This window comes from Prorops nasuta, unplaced genomic scaffold (assembly GCF_024137725.1).
Source record: "Prorops nasuta isolate Cenicafe-Biocafe unplaced genomic scaffold, Cenicafe_Pnas_1.2 PNAS00074, whole genome shotgun sequence".
Lineage (NCBI taxonomy): Eukaryota > Metazoa > Arthropoda > Insecta > Hymenoptera > Bethylidae > Prorops > Prorops nasuta.
This window is the reverse complement of record NW_027116871.1, coordinates 123,119-135,000: the sequence shown is the minus strand read 5'-3', so window position 1 is coordinate 135,000 and position 11,882 is coordinate 123,119.

Here is an 11,882-nt window from a genome sequence, read left to right as displayed (position 1 = left end):
GGACTTAGCCGCTGGTTGGACGGGTCGGCTCGCGAGCGAGGCGTTCGGGTCCGCCGGCCAAAAGCAATGCGCCGCGTTGGACTTAGCCGCTGGTTGGACGGGTCGGCTCGCGAGCGAGGCGTTCGGGTCCGACGGCCGAAAGCAATGCGCCGCGTTGGACTTAGCCGCTGGTTGGACGGGTCGGCTCGCGAGCGAGGCGTTCGGGTCCGCCGGCCAAAAGCAATGCGCCGCGTTGGACTTAGCCGCTGGTTGGACGGGTCGGCTCGCGAGCGAGGCGTTCGGGTCCGACGGCCGAAAGCAATGCGCCGCGTTGGACTTAGCCGCTGGTTGGACGGGTCGGCTCGCGAGCGAAGCGTTCGGGTCCGCCGGCCAAAAGCAATGCGCCGCGTTGGACTTAGCCGCTGGTTGGACGGGTCGGCTCGCGAGCGAGGCGTTCGGGTCCGACGGCCGAAAGCAATGCGCCGCGTTGGACTTAGCCGCTGGTTGGACGGGTCGGCTCGCGAGCGAGGCGTTCGGGTCCGACGGCCGAAAGCAATGCGCCGCGTTGGACTTAGCCGCTGGTTGGAGGGGTCGGCTCGCGAGCGAGGCGTTCGCGTCCGCCGGCCAAAAGCAACGCGCCGCGTTGGACTTAGCCGCTGGTTGGACGGGTCGGCTCGCGAGCGAGGCATTCGCGTCCGCCGGCCAAAAGCAATGCGCCGCGTTGGACTTAGCCGCTGGTTGGACGGGTCGGCTCGCGAGCGAGGCGTTCGCGTCCGCCGGCCAAAAGCAATGCGCCGCGTTGGACTTAGCCGCTGGTTGGAGGGGTCGGCTCGCGAGCGAGGCGTTCGGGTCCGACGGCCGAAAGCAATGCGCCGCGTTGGACTTAGCCGCTGTTTGGACGGGTCGGCTCGCGAGCGAGGCGTTCGCGTCCGCCGGCCGAAAGCAATGCACCGCGTTGGACTTAGCCGCTGGTTGGACGGGTCGGCTCGCGAGCGAGGCGTTCGCGTCCTCCGGCCAAAAGCAATGCGCCGCGTTGGACTTAGCCGCTGGTTGGACGGGTCGCTCGCGAGCGAGGCGTTCGGGTCCGACGGCCGAAAGCAATGCGCCGCGTTGGACTTAGCCGCTGGTTGGACGGGTCGGCTCGCGAGCGAGGCGTTCGGGTCCGCCGGCCAAAAGCAATGCGCCGCGTTGGACTTAGCCGCTGGTTGGACGGGTCGGCTCGCGAGCGAGGCGTTCGGGTCCGACGGCCGAAAGCAATGCGCCGCGTTGGACTTAGCCGCTGGTTGGACGGGTCGGCTCGCGAGCGAGGCGTTCGGGTCCGCCGGCCAAAAGCAATGCGCCGCGTTGGACTTCGCCGCTGGTTGGACGGGTCGGCTCGCGAGCGAGGCGTTCGGGTCCGACGGCCGAAAGCAATGCGCCGCGTTGGACTTAGCCGCTGGTTGGACGGGTCGGCTCGCGAGCGAAGCGTTCGGGTCCGCCGGCCAAAAGCAATGCGCCGCGTTGGACTTAGCCGCTGGTTGGACGGGTCGGCTCGCGAGCGAGGCGTTCGGGTCCGACGGCCGAAAGCAATGCGCCGCGTTGGACTTAGCCGCTGGTTGGACGGGTCGGCTCGCGAGCGAGGCGTTCGGGTCCGACGGCCGAAAGCAATGCGCCGCGTTGGACTTAGCCGCTGGTTGGAGGGGTCGGCTCGCGAGCGAGGCGTTCGCGTCCGCCGGCCAAAAGCAACGCGCCGCGTTGGACTTAGCCGCTGGTTGGACGGGTCGGCTCGCGAGCGAGGCATTCGCGTCCGCCGGCCAAAAGCAATGCGCCGCGTTGGACTTAGCCGCTGGTTGGACGGGTCGGCTCGCGAGCGAGGCGTTCGCGTCCGCCGGCCAAAAGCAATGCGCCGCGTTGGACTTAGCCGCTGTTTGGACGAGTCGGCTCGCGAGCGAGGCGTTCGGGTCCGACGGCCGAAAGCAATGCGCCGCGTTGGACTTAGCCGCTGGTTGGACGGGTCGGCTCGCGAGCGAGGCGTTCGGGTCCGCCGGCCAAAAGCAATGCGCCGCGTTGGACTTAGCCGCTGGTTGGACGGGTCGGCTCGCGAGCGAGGCGTTCGGGTCCGCCGGCCAAAAGCAATGCGCCGCGTTGGACTTAGCCGCTGTTTGGACGGGTCGGCTCGCGAGCGAGGCGTTCGCGTCCGCCGGCCGAAAGCAATGCACCGCGTTGGACTTAGCCGCTGGTTGGACGGGTCGGCTCGCGAGCGAGGCGTTCGCGTCCGCCGGCCAAAAGCAATGCGCCGCGTTGGACTTAGCCGCTGGTTGGACGGGTCGGCTCGCGAGCGAGGCTTTCGCGTCCGCCGGCCGAAAGCAATGCGCCGCGTTGGACTTAGCCGCTGGTTGGAGGGGTCGGCTCGCGAGCGAGGCTTTCGCGTCCGCCGGCCGAAAGCAATGCGCCGCGTTGGACTTAGCCGCTGGTTGGAGGGGTCGGCTCGCGAGCGAGGCGTTTGCGTCCGCCGGCCGAAAGCAATGCGCCGCGTTGGACTTAGCCGCTGGTTGGAGGGGTCGGCTCGCGAGCGAGGCGTTCGGGTCCGTCGGCCGAAAGCAATGCGCCGCGTTGGACTTAGCCGCTGGTTGGACGGGTCGGCTCGCGAGCGAGGCTTTCGCGTCCGCCGGCCGAAAGCAATGCGCCGCGTTGGACTTAGCCGCTGGTTGGAGGGGTCGGCTCGCGAGCGAGGCGTTTGCGTCCGCCGGCCGAAAGCAATGCGCCGCGTTGGACTTAGCCGCTGGTTGGAGGGGTCGGCTCGCGAGCGAGGCGTTCGGGTCCGTCGGCCGAAAGCAATGCGCCGCGTTGGACTTAGCCGCTGGTTGGACGGGTCGGCTCGCGAGCGAGGCTTTCGCGTCCGCCGGCCGAAAGCAATGCGCCGCGTTGGACTTAGCCGCTGGTTGGAGGGGTCGGCTCGCGAGCGAGGCGTTTGCGTCCGCCGGCCGAAAGCAATGCGCCGCGTTGGACTTAGCCGCTGGTTGGACGGGTCGGCTCGCGAGCGAGGCGTTCGGGTCCGCCGGCCAAAAGCAATGCGCCGCGTTGGACTTAGCCGCTGGTTGGACGGGTCGGCTCGCGAGCGAGGCGTTCGCGTCCGCCGGCCGAAAGCAATGCACCGCGTTGGACTTAGCCGCTGGTTGGACGGGTCGGCTCGCGAGCGAGGCGTTCGCGTCCGCCGGCCAAAAGCAATGCGCCGCGTTGGACTTAGCCGCTGGTTGGAGGGGTCGGCTCGCGAGCGAGGCGTTCGGGTCCGACGGCCGAAAGCAATGCGCCGCGTTGGACTTAGCCGCTGTTTGGACGGGTCGGCTCGCGAGCGAGGCGTTCGCGTCCGCCGGCCGAAAGCAATGCACCGCGTTGGACTTAGCCGCTGGTTGGACGGGTCGGCTCGCGAGCGAGGCGTTCGCGTCCGCCGGCCAAAAGCAATGCGCCGCGTTGGACTTAGCCGCTGGTTGGACGGGTCGCTCGCGAGCGAGGCGTTCGGGTCCGACGGCCGAAAGCAATGCGCCGCGTTGGACTTAGCCGCTGGTTGGACGGGTCGGCTCGCGAGCGAGGCGTTCGGGTCCGACGGCCGAAAGCAATGCGCCGCGTTGGACTTAGCCGCTGGTTGGAGGGGTCGGCTCGCGAGCGAGGCGTTCGCGTCCGCCGGCCAAAAGCAACGCGCCGCGTTGGACTTAGCCGCTGGTTGGACGGGTCGGCTCGCGAGCGAGGCATTCGCGTCCGCCGGCCAAAAGCAATGCGCCGCGTTGGACTTAGCCGCTGGTTGGACGGGTCGGCTCGCGAGCGAGGCGTTCGCGTCCGCCGGCCAAAAGCAATGCGCCGCGTTGGACTTAGCCGCTGTTTGGACGAGTCGGCTCGCGAGCGAGGCGTTCGGGTCCGACGGCCGAAAGCAATGCGCCGCGTTGGACTTAGCCGCTGGTTGGACGGGTCGGCTCGCGAGCGAGGCGTTCGGGTCTGCCGGCCAAAAGCAATGCGCCGCGTTGGACTTAGCCGCTGGTTGGACGGGTCGGCTCGCGAGCGAGGCGTTCGGGTCCGCCGGCCAAAAGCAATGCGCCGCGTTGGACTTAGCCGCTGTTTGGACGGGTCGGCTCGCGAGCGAGGCGTTCGCGTCCGCCGGCCGAAAGCAATGCACCGCGTTGGACTTAGCCGCTGGTTGGACGGGTCGGCTCGCGAGCGAGGCGTTCGCGTCCGCCGGCCAAAAGCAATGCGCCGCGTTGGACTTAGCCGCTGGTTGGACGGGTCGGCTCGCGAGCGAGGCTTTCGCGTCCGCCGGCCGAAAGCAATGCGCCGCGTTGGACTTAGCCGCTGGTTGGAGGGGTCGGCTCGCGAGCGAGGCGTTTGCGTCCGCCGGCCGAAAGCAATGCGCCGCGTTGGACTTAGCCGCTGGTTGGACGGGTCGGCTCGCGAGCGAGGCTTTCGCGTCCGCCGGCCGAAAGCAATGCGCCGCGTTGGACTTAGCCGCTGGTTGGAGGGGTCGGCTCGCGAGCGAGGCGTTCGGGTCCGTCGGCCGAAAGCAATGCGCCGCGTTGGACTTAGCCGCTGGTTGGACGGGTCGGCTCGCGAGCGAGGCTTTCGCGTCCGCCGGCCGAAAGCAATGCGCCGCGTTGGACTTAGCCGCTGGTTGGAGGGGTCGGCTCGCGAGCGAGGCGTTTGCGTCCGCCGGCCGAAAGCAATGCGCCGCGTTGGACTTAGCCGCTGGTTGGAGGGGTCGGCTCGCGAGCGAGGCGTTTGCGTCCGCCGGCCGAAAGCAATGCACCGCGTTGGACTTAGCCGCTGGTTGGACGGGTCGGCTCGCGAGCGAGGCGTTCGCGTCCGCCGGCCAAAAGCAATGCGCCGCGTTGGACTTAGCCGCTGGTTGGACGGGTCGCTCGCGAGCGAGGCGTTCGGGTCCGACGGCCGAAAGCAATGCGCCGCGTTGGACTTAGCCGCTGGTTGGACGGGTCGGCTCGCGAGCGAGGCGTTCGGGTCCGCCGGCCAAAAGCAATGCGCCGCGTTGGACTTAGCCGCTGGTTGGACGGGTCGGCTCGCGAGCGAGGCGTTCGGGTCCGACGGCCGAAAGCAATGCGCCGCGTTGGACTTAGCCGCTGGTTGGACGGGTCGGCTCGCGAGCGAGGCGTTCGGGTCCGCCGGCCAAAAGCAATGCGCCGCGTTGGACTTAGCCGCTGGTTGGACGGGTCGGCTCGCGAGCGAGGCGTTCGGGTCCGACGGCCGAAAGCAATGCGCCGCGTTGGACTTAGCCGCTGGTTGGACGGGTCGGCTCGCGAGCGAAGCGTTCGGGTCCGCCGGCCAAAAGCAATGCGCCGCGTTGGACTTAGCCGCTGGTTGGACGGGTCGGCTCGCGAGCGAGGCGTTCGGGTCCGACGGCCGAAAGCAATGCGCCGCGTTGGACTTAGCCGCTGGTTGGACGGGTCGGCTCGCGAGCGAGGCGTTCGGGTCCGACGGCCGAAAGCAATGCGCCGCGTTGGACTTAGCCGCTGGTTGGAGGGGTCGGCTCGCGAGCGAGGCGTTCGCGTCCGCCGGCCAAAAGCAACGCGCCGCGTTGGACTTAGCCGCTGGTTGGACGGGTCGGCTCGCGAGCGAGGCATTCGCGTCCGCCGGCCAAAAGCAATGCGCCGCGTTGGACTTAGCCGCTGGTTGGACGGGTCGGCTCGCGAGCGAGGCGTTCGCGTCCGCCGGCCAAAAGCAATGCGCCGCGTTGGACTTAGCCGCTGGTTGGAGGGGTCGGCTCGCGAGCGAGGCGTTCGGGTCCGACGGCCGAAAGCAATGCGCCGCGTTGGACTTAGCCGCTGTTTGGACGGGTCGGCTCGCGAGCGAGGCGTTCGCGTCCGCCGGCCGAAAGCAATGCACCGCGTTGGACTTAGCCGCTGGTTGGACGGGTCGGCTCGCGAGCGAGGCGTTCGCGTCCGCCGGCCAAAAGCAATGCGCCGCGTTGGACTTAGCCGCTGGTTGGACGGGTCGCTCGCGAGCGAGGCGTTCGGGTCCGACGGCCGAAAGCAATGCGCCGCGTTGGACTTAGCCGCTGGTTGGACGGGTCGGCTCGCGAGCGAGGCGTTCGGGTCCGCCGGCCAAAAGCAATGCGCCGCGTTGGACTTAGCCGCTGGTTGGACGGGTCGGCTCGCGAGCGAGGCGTTCGGGTCCGACGGCCGAAAGCAATGCGCCGCGTTGGACTTAGCCGCTGGTTGGACGGGTCGGCTCGCGAGCGAGGCGTTCGGGTCCGACGGCCGAAAGCAATGCGCCGCGTTGGACTTAGCCGCTGGTTGGACGGGTCGGCTCGCGAGCGAAGCGTTCGGGTCCGCCGGCCAAAAGCAATGCGCCGCGTTGGACTTAGCCGCTGGTTGGACGGGTCGGCTCGCGAGCGAGGCGTTCGGGTCCGACGGCCGAAAGCAATGCGCCGCGTTGGACTTAGCCGCTGGTTGGACGGGTCGGCTCGCGAGCGAGGCGTTCGGGTCCGACGGCCGAAAGCAATGCGCCGCGTTGGACTTAGCCGCTGGTTGGAGGGGTCGGCTCGCGAGCGAGGCGTTCGCGTCCGCCGGCCAAAAGCAACGCGCCGCGTTGGACTTAGCCGCTGGTTGGACGGGTCGGCTCGCGAGCGAGGCATTCGCGTCCGCCGGCCAAAAGCAATGCGCCGCGTTGGACTTAGCCGCTGGTTGGACGGGTCGGCTCGCGAGCGAGGCGTTCGCGTCCGCCGGCCAAAAGCAATGCGCCGCGTTGGACTTAGCCGCTGGTTGGAGGGGTCGGCTCGCGAGCGAGGCGTTCGGGTCCGACGGCCGAAAGCAATGCGCCGCGTTGGACTTAGCCGCTGTTTGGACGGGTCGGCTCGCGAGCGAGGCGTTCGCGTCCGCCGGCCGAAAGCAATGCACCGCGTTGGACTTAGCCGCTGGTTGGACGGGTCGGCTCGCGAGCGAGGCGTTCGCGTCCGCCGGCCAAAAGCAATGCGCCGCGTTGGACTTAGCCGCTGGTTGGACGGGTCGCTCGCGAGCGAGGCGTTCGGGTCCGACGGCCGAAAGCAATGCGCCGCGTTGGACTTAGCCGCTGGTTGGACGGGTCGGCTCGCGAGCGAGGCGTTCGGGTCCGCCGGCCAAAAGCAATGCGCCGCGTTGGACTTAGCCGCTGGTTGGACGGGTCGGCTCGCGAGCGAGGCGTTCGGGTCCGACGGCCGAAAGCAATGCGCCGCGTTGGACTTAGCCGCTGGTTGGACGGGTCGGCTCGCGAGCGAGGCGTTCGGGTCCGCCGGCCAAAAGCAATGCGCCGCGTTGGACTTAGCCGCTGGTTGGACGGGTCGGCTCGCGAGCGAGGCGTTCGGGTCCGACGGCCGAAAGCAATGCGCCGCGTTGGACTTAGCCGCTGGTTGGACGGGTCGGCTCGCGAGCGAAGCGTTCGGGTCCGCCGGCCAAAAGCAATGCGCCGCGTTGGACTTAGCCGCTGGTTGGACGGGTCGGCTCGCGAGCGAGGCGTTCGGGTCCGACGGCCGAAAGCAATGCGCCGCGTTGGACTTAGCCGCTGGTTGGACGGGTCGGCTCGCGAGCGAGGCGTTCGGGTCCGACGGCCGAAAGCAATGCGCCGCGTTGGACTTAGCCGCTGGTTGGACGGGTCGGCTCGCGAGCGAGGCTTTCGCGTCCGCCGGCCGAAAGCAATGCGCCGCGTTGGACTTAGCCGCTGGTTGGAGGGGTCGGCTCGCGAGCGAGGCGTTTGCGTCCGCCGGCCGAAAGCAATGCGCCGCGTTGGACTTAGCCGCTGGTTGGAGGGGTCGGCTCGCGAGCGAGGCGTTCGGGTCCGTCGGCCGAAAGCAATGCGCCGCGTTGGACTTAGCCGCTGGTTGGACGGGTCGGCTCGCGAGCGAGGCTTTCGCGTCCGCCGGCCGAAAGCAATGCGCCGCGTTGGACTTAGCCGCTGGTTGGAGGGGTCGGCTCGCGAGCGAGGCGTTTGCGTCCGCCGGCCGAAAGCAATGCGCCGCGTTGGACTTAGCCGCTGGTTGGACGGGTCGGCTCGCGAGCGAGGCGTTCGGGTCCGCCGGCCAAAAGCAATGCGCCGCGTTGGACTTAGCCGCTGGTTGGACGGGTCGGCTCGCGAGCGAGGCGTTCGCGTCCGCCGGCCGAAAGCAATGCACCGCGTTGGACTTAGCCGCTGGTTGGACGGGTCGGCTCGCGAGCGAGGCGTTCGCGTCCGCCGGCCAAAAGCAATGCGCCGCGTTGGACTTAGCCGCTGGTTGGAGGGGTCGGCTCGCGAGCGAGGCGTTCGGGTCCGACGGCCGAAAGCAATGCGCCGCGTTGGACTTAGCCGCTGTTTGGACGGGTCGGCTCGCGAGCGAGGCGTTCGCGTCCGCCGGCCGAAAGCAATGCACCGCGTTGGACTTAGCCGCTGGTTGGACGGGTCGGCTCGCGAGCGAGGCGTTCGCGTCCGCCGGCCAAAAGCAATGCGCCGCGTTGGACTTAGCCGCTGGTTGGACGGGTCGGCTCGCGAGCGAGGCGTTCGCGTCCGCCGGCCGAAAGCAATGCACCGCGTTGGACTTAGCCGCTGGTTGGACGGGTCGGCTCGCGAGCGAGGCGTTCGCGTCCGCCGGCCAAAAGCAATGCGCCGCGTTGGACTTAGCCGCTGGTTGGAGGGGTCGGCTCGCGAGCGAGGCGTTCGGGTCCGACGGCCGAAAGCAATGCGCCGCGTTGGACTTAGCCGCTGTTTGGACGGGTCGGCTCGCGAGCGAGGCGTTCGCGTCCGCCGGCCGAAAGCAATGCACCGCGTTGGACTTAGCCGCTGGTTGGACGGGTCGGCTCGCGAGCGAGGCGTTCGCGTCCGCCGGCCAAAAGCAATGCGCCGCGTTGGACTTAGCCGCTGGTTGGACGGGTCGCTCGCGAGCGAGGCGTTCGGGTCCGACGGCCGAAAGCAATGCGCCGCGTTGGACTTAGCCGCTGGTTGGACGGGTCGGCTCGCGAGCGAGGCGTTCGGGTCCGACGGCCGAAAGCAATGCGCCGCGTTGGACTTAGCCGCTGGTTGGAGGGGTCGGCTCGCGAGCGAGGCGTTCGCGTCCGCCGGCCAAAAGCAACGCGCCGCGTTGGACTTAGCCGCTGGTTGGACGGGTCGGCTCGCGAGCGAGGCATTCGCGTCCGCCGGCCAAAAGCAATGCGCCGCGTTGGACTTAGCCGCTGGTTGGACGGGTCGGCTCGCGAGCGAGGCGTTCGCGTCCGCCGGCCAAAAGCAATGCGCCGCGTTGGACTTAGCCGCTGTTTGGACGAGTCGGCTCGCGAGCGAGGCGTTCGGGTCCGACGGCCGAAAGCAATGCGCCGCGTTGGACTTAGCCGCTGGTTGGACGGGTCGGCTCGCGAGCGAGGCGTTCGGGTCTGCCGGCCAAAAGCAATGCGCCGCGTTGGACTTAGCCGCTGGTTGGACGGGTCGGCTCGCGAGCGAGGCGTTCGGGTCCGCCGGCCAAAAGCAATGCGCCGCGTTGGACTTAGCCGCTGTTTGGACGGGTCGGCTCGCGAGCGAGGCGTTCGCGTCCGCCGGCCGAAAGCAATGCACCGCGTTGGACTTAGCCGCTGGTTGGACGGGTCGGCTCGCGAGCGAGGCGTTCGCGTCCGCCGGCCAAAAGCAATGCGCCGCGTTGGACTTAGCCGCTGGTTGGACGGGTCGGCTCGCGAGCGAGGCTTTCGCGTCCGCCGGCCGAAAGCAATGCGCCGCGTTGGACTTAGCCGCTGGTTGGAGGGGTCGGCTCGCGAGCGAGGCGTTTGCGTCCGCCGGCCGAAAGCAATGCGCCGCGTTGGACTTAGCCGCTGGTTGGACGGGTCGGCTCGCGAGCGAGGCTTTCGCGTCCGCCGGCCGAAAGCAATGCGCCGCGTTGGACTTAGCCGCTGGTTGGAGGGGTCGGCTCGCGAGCGAGGCGTTCGGGTCCGTCGGCCGAAAGCAATGCGCCGCGTTGGACTTAGCCGCTGGTTGGACGGGTCGGCTCGCGAGCCGAGGCGTTCGGGTCCGACGGCCGAAAGCAATGCGCCGCGTTGGACTTAGCCGCTGTTTGGACGGGTCGGCTCGCGAGCGAGGCGTTCGCGTCCGCCGGCCGAAAGCAATGCACCGCGTTGGACTTAGCCGCTGGTTGGACGGGTCGGCTCGCGAGCGAGGCGTTCGCGTCCGCCGGCCAAAAGCAATGCGCCGCGTTGGACTTAGCCGCTGGTTGGACGGGTCGCTCGCGAGCGAGGCGTTCGGGTCCGACGGCCGAAAGCAATGCGCCGCGTTGGACTTAGCCGCTGGTTGGACGGGTCGGCTCGCGAGCGAGGCGTTCGGGTCCGACGGCCGAAAGCAATGCGCCGCGTTGGACTTAGCCGCTGGTTGGAGGGGTCGGCTCGCGAGCGAGGCGTTCGCGTCCGCCGGCCAAAAGCAACGCGCCGCGTTGGACTTAGCCGCTGGTTGGACGGGTCGGCTCGCGAGCGAGGCATTCGCGTCCGCCGGCCAAAAGCAATGCGCCGCGTTGGACTTAGCCGCTGGTTGGACGGGTCGGCTCGCGAGCGAGGCGTTCGCGTCCGCCGGCCAAAAGCAATGCGCCGCGTTGGACTTAGCCGCTGTTTGGACGAGTCGGCTCGCGAGCGAGGCGTTCGGGTCCGACGGCCGAAAGCAATGCGCCGCGTTGGACTTAGCCGCTGGTTGGACGGGTCGGCTCGCGAGCGAGGCGTTCGGGTCTGCCGGCCAAAAGCAATGCGCCGCGTTGGACTTAGCCGCTGGTTGGACGGGTCGGCTCGCGAGCGAGGCGTTCGGGTCCGCCGGCCAAAAGCAATGCGCCGCGTTGGACTTAGCCGCTGTTTGGACGGGTCGGCTCGCGAGCGAGGCGTTCGCGTCCGCCGGCCGAAAGCAATGCACCGCGTTGGACTTAGCCGCTGGTTGGACGGGTCGGCTCGCGAGCGAGGCGTTCGCGTCCGCCGGCCAAAAGCAATGCGCCGCGTTGGACTTAGCCGCTGGTTGGACGGGTCGGCTCGCGAGCGAGGCTTTCGCGTCCGCCGGCCGAAAGCAATGCGCCGCGTTGGACTTAGCCGCTGGTTGGAGGGGTCGGCTCGCGAGCGAGGCGTTTGCGTCCGCCGGCCGAAAGCAATGCGCCGCGTTGGACTTAGCCGCTGGTTGGACGGGTCGGCTCGCGAGCGAGGCTTTCGCGTCCGCCGGCCGAAAGCAATGCGCCGCGTTGGACTTAGCCGCTGGTTGGAGGGGTCGGCTCGCGAGCGAGGCGTTCGGGTCCGTCGGCCGAAAGCAATGCGCCGCGTTGGACTTAGCCGCTGGTTGGACGGGTCGGCTCGCGAGCGAGGCTTTCGCGTCCGCCGGCCGAAAGCAATGCGCCGCGTTGGACTTAGCCGCTGGTTGGAGGGGTCGGCTCGCGAGCGAGGCGTTTGCGTCCGCCGGCCGAAAGCAATGCGCCGCGTTGGACTTAGCCGCTGGTTGGAGGGGTCGGCTCGCGAGCGAGGCGTTTGCGTCCGCCGGCCGAAAGCAATGCACCGCGTTGGACTTAGCCGCTGGTTGGACGGGTCGGCTCGCGAGCGAGGCGTTCGCGTCCGCCGGCCAAAAGCAATGCGCCGCGTTGGACTTAGCCGCTGGTTGGACGGGTCGCTCGCGAGCGAGGCGTTCGGGTCCGACGGCCGAAAGCAATGCGCCGCGTTGGACTTAGCCGCTGGTTGGACGGGTCGGCTCGCGAGCGAGGCGTTCGGGTCCGCCGGCCAAAAGCAATGCGCCGCGTTGGACTTAGCCGCTGGTTGGACGGGTCGGCTCGCGAGCGAGGCGTTCGGGTCCGACGGCCGAAAGCAATGCGCCGCGTTGGACTTAGCCGCTGGTTGGACGGGTCGGCTCGCGAGCGAGGCGTTCGGGTCCGCCGGCCAAAAGCAATGCGCCGCGTTGGACTTAGCCGCTGGTTGGACGGGTCGGCTCGC